The sequence below is a fragment of the Galeopterus variegatus genome, unplaced genomic scaffold, assembly GCF_000696425.1.
Source record: "Galeopterus variegatus unplaced genomic scaffold, G_variegatus-3.0.2 Scaffold4118, whole genome shotgun sequence".
Taxonomy (NCBI): domain Eukaryota; kingdom Metazoa; phylum Chordata; class Mammalia; order Dermoptera; family Cynocephalidae; genus Galeopterus; species Galeopterus variegatus.
In genome coordinates this window covers 121,484-125,873 of record NW_007730229.1, presented here as the reverse complement: position 1 = coordinate 125,873, position 4,390 = coordinate 121,484, and the positions used below count along the sequence as shown (strand labels likewise).

The following is a 4,390-nucleotide window of genomic DNA, read 5'->3' as shown; positions in this document are numbered from 1 at the left end:
CGTCCTACCGCCCCGCGCGTGCCCTCCGTCCGCTCCGCCGGCCCGCGGCACCGGCAGCCGTGTGAGGGCTTTCTCCGCCTGCACGTCTCCTGCAGCCCTGGAGGTGCCGGCTTATGTTTTGTTTCGCTTTTATTGAGTCTGTCTTCCTTCCCACACCGCAGTTCTTTGAGGGCAGAATAGTCTGCTTTGCTTCCCTTCGCGGAAATATCCAGAATAACCTTTGACACGGAAAGTTCTCCCCTAGGTCCCTATTTCCCAGTGCTCAGCTCAGCCGCAGTGCAGCCACGTGGTGGCACTGGGTAAGAGTGTGCCAGCACGGTGACCAAGGGCGTGAACGCGGGCTTGAAGGCCGAAGGAGGGAATAACAGCACATGATGAGTTCTGTCTGCAGACTGGGCCAACCTTCTGCTGAAAATTACCGGAATGCTGATTAAAATATCTAAGGAGCACGGAAGAGCCCACACGATAGCAAGAACGTCAGCCCGCACATCTGGGTGACGGAACCCAGAGCGCTGAGCAAAGGTCAGAAACTCATACTGCCTTGAGGACATCCGCGGAACCCAACAAACGGAGCTCTTCATTTAGGGAAGGAGGTGGGACCTGGGCAAGAGTGCAGGGCTGGCCCAAGGTGAACATGAAATTGGAGAACCTCTTCCCGTGAGTCGGGGACCCCCAAGGGCTACACTCAACTAAAGGGTAAACCACAAGTCAGTCTGAGTATGAACCACCCCCAGAGACTGAGACCTTGTCCTTGAGCAAAGGATAGTGGTATTGTTAGAAGTCATTCTCACAGTCTGCTCTTGCAGGGTTTGCAGCCCAAATTCGTATTTCCTAGGTCATACAAAAAGTTTCAGTCTTTAAAGCAAATAGGAAATGCAGCTCCCCCAGGTGTTGGGAGAAGCAAACACAAACCTCCTGAGGGATACGTCTTCCTCCTAGGCATCAAAGAAATTCCTTAAGTTATTTTTCAAGGACAACGAGCATCATACAGTCTAAGCAAGTGTTACTGTTAAGCAGAAAACCGTATATCAGTTACCAGTCTCAAAGGAGGACTCTAAACACTTCTGCCCACCGATCTTGGGCTACCAGAGATAGCCCATGATACACTAATGATATAGTGTCATAAATAGGGCAACTGTGCTGCAACAGCCAAGAAGTAAACAGAACTGTTGGATTTGGGTGTCATGCACACGGTATGTGTTGGAGGGCAAAGGGGTGCATAACTGAGGCTCTACAGAATAGGCCATAATATCAACTGATGACATAGCTGAGGAGCCTCTGCATGCCACCAGCTTTGCTAAACACTTTTCATTTGCTGCTCCTCGACTTCCCACAAGGAACCATGCCCACTCAAGAAATGGGAAAACCAAGGTCCAGAGAGGGTGCCCCAGCAACCCAGCTACCTGGCTGGGAGGCAGCAAAGTCAGGATTCCATACCAGCCAAATTTCTCACTCCCTCTGACCTCCAAGTCTGCAAAATGAAGCTCATGACACTAACCAGGTAAGTATTGGATTAGAGACACTAACTACCACAAAAATGAGCATTCCCGAGAGGGTGGTCTGTTCCCCAGGGCACCTCGGGAGCCTGCATTAGCTGGAGTAACAGCCTGGCAGGGGCCTTTCTGTCCTCAGTGTGGCTCCTATTGTCCTGTATGGGATCCGGCCGCCTACCTCACAGCTTCCCACAGCCAGTGGGATCTCTACCAGGGGGCTGGGAGTCATCTCTTCTCACCTGCCTGCTGGCTGCATCACAATCCTAAGTGAAGGCATAGTGGCCCTGGAAAGAGCGGGTGGGTGACTGGATCAGATGGGTCCTCATTCGTACTCCAGGGAATGATTGCCCCTGCTCTGACCTTTGAAAAGTAGGAGGCAGGGGGACAGGGCTAAGTCCAGAGAGGACAGAGCAATGCTCCCCCCACCCTACTTCCCAAGGCTGATTCTGTGTCCACCAGCTGAAGAAACCAGCATGTCCCCCAGCAGCAAGAGCTAGTGTCTCAGAAACAGTGTGCTGGTAGTTGTCCACATAACTCCAGATTTACCGTTAAGGAGCACTTGGCTTACTGTTCAAGAGCTACCACACAGGCTCAAAAGGAATTGACCTTTGCCACTAGAAGTGCACCACCCTCTGCAATTACATTATTTATTTTTATCCTAAATCTCGCTGGCCACGAAGGAGGGGCTTCCCATTCCCCAATACAATAAGTATGAGTATGGGAGCTGGGGGCAGCTCTGAACCGTAGAGCCAGCGGCCAAGCAGGCCATGGGGGAGGGGTGCTCTGCTGGAACTTTCCAAAAAAGAAATGTCTAGCACACCCATGTGACCCCCAGGCCTCCGTTTCATCCTCTCGGGTGGGCCTGGAATGAATTATCATGATCATAATGGCGATTAGTTTTGTGGAAGCCGAGAAAGGGACAGAGCAGGAGACTGGCAGGAGGTGGCGCACAGCCCTGGAAGCCAGGAGCGTCTTGGTTTGATGGCCACAGTAAGGCCACGACGGTGGTGGTCGGTGGTCGGTGAGGACACGCATGCTGGTGCACTTGGGTCAGTGCCAGCTTGCCACGGGGGCCGGCCGGGCGGCGGCCGAGCCTTGTGTTACTGGGCCACAGTAAGGCCACGACGGTGGTGGTCGGTGGTCGGTGAGGACACGCATGCTGGTGCGCTTGGGTCAGTGCCAGCTTGCCACGGGGGCCGGCCGGGCGGCGGCCGAGCCTTGTGTTACTGGGGGCGTCCTGCTTCCGCCCTGGCTCCGGTGGACACTCCCCCGAGGGCTCTCGCCTGGGTGTCCCTCTCACGCACCCGCGAGATCACCCAATTCCGACTCCGAGCGCCCCAAGACGTTCAGCGGCGTCCAGGGTAGCCCCTGAGACCCCCCCCGACCGGGTCTGTCCTCCCAGGATGTTAAAGGCTGAGCTGGTGGGCGTGACCCTGGGGGCGGTGCGGCTGGGGGCGTGGGTAGTGCAGCATGAGACGGAGGGGGCGGGGCGCCGGACGGAGCCAGGGGAGGGGCGGAGCCAAGGGAGGGCGGGGGCGGAGCCAGGGGAGGGGGCTGGGACAGCGAAGGGGTGCAGCGGAGCCAAGGCGGGGAGGGGAGGGGGCGGGGCGGGGCTCCGGCTCCAGCCAGACGTCAGAATGGGTTTTGTCTGCGGGGCTCTGCTTATTCTGAGGAATCCGCGAAGTCAGTTTTGCCTAAAATAGGTTTTCTTTTCATAGCAGAGCAGCAACTGGCACCTCGGCTGTGACTTGTTGGTGAGTCATCGGCAAACCTACACCCAAACTGTGCTCAGCTGTTAGATTCTGTTTACTTCTTGACGTCAGGGGAGAGAAAGAAGAAGAGTTAATTAGAGTTTGCAAGTGCCTAGCTTCGAGGAAATATAGTCAGTCCCTTTTTACAGTTCCTCGGTCTATTTTTGTTTGGGCATCAGAGAAAGAAACTCAAGAAATGCGTTTCCATAATCACATGGGCTAAAAATCTCACATTATATAAATAAATTCCTTGTGCATCCCGTGGAGATGGCAGGCACTCCTTCTCTCCTCCGAATCCCACAGGAAACCCCCCACGCCACCCTGCAGTTGTGCTCTGGACCAGGGGCCTCCGAGTGATGCCGCAGAACACCCACTGCAGTGCAAACCACAGGCTGCGTTTGTGCTTCAGAAACACGCATGGCTGGCAGATCCTCGAACCATGAAACAGAGTTACTGTATGATCCAGCAATTCCACTCTTCCCTAAAAACCTGAGAGATTAAAAACATATGTGCACACAGAAGCTTGTACACAAATGTTCATAGCAGCCCCATCCACAACAGCCGAAAAGCGGGAGCAGCCCAAGTGTGCGTTGACGTGTGAATGGGTAAGCAAAATGCATATATACATACAGTGGAATATTATTCAACCTTAAAAGGGAGGAAATGCTGACACGTGGGGCAACAGGGTTGAGCCTTGAGGACATTATGGCAAGTGAAATAAGCCACACACAAAAGGACAAATCCTGCATGATTCCCTTATATGGGGTCCCTAGAGTAGTTAAATCCACACAGTCAGGAAACAGAATGGTGGGTGCCAGGGGCTGGGGGAAGGAGAATGGGGGTCGTTATTTAGTGAGGACAGAGTTTCTGTTTGAGAAGAGGGAAAAGTTCTGGAGGTGGATGGTTGTTACCTACCAGTGCCCCGAGGGGAGATGGTGGGAAATGAAGAGACAGACTTTATGGGGTCAGGAGTACCTTTCAGGCTGCTGACCTGTCAAGCATCTTAGTTTATTTTAGGCTTCTTTTTATAAGCCAGTGAAAATAACAAACCGTACTGATTAAATCAGTTATGTCAGGGGCCGGCCTGTGGCTCACTCGGGAGAGTGTGGTGCTGATAACACCAAGGCCATGGGTTCGGATCCCATA

General features: G+C 53.6%; 1 long non-coding RNA gene across 2 annotated transcripts; it reads left to right on the top strand.

Moving 5' to 3' along the window:
• Positions 1-249: 249 nt before the first annotated feature.
• LOC103602380 lies at positions 250-3,510 on the top strand. Of its 2 annotated transcripts, none has more exons than XR_551526.1 (2): positions 250-1,501; positions 3,215-3,510. It is a non-coding gene; the product is annotated as an uncharacterized LOC103602380 (long non-coding RNA). The 2 variants fall into 2 exon arrangements; XR_551527.1 differs by having other exon boundaries at positions 3,212-3,510.
• Positions 3,511-4,390: the final 880 nt, after the last annotated feature.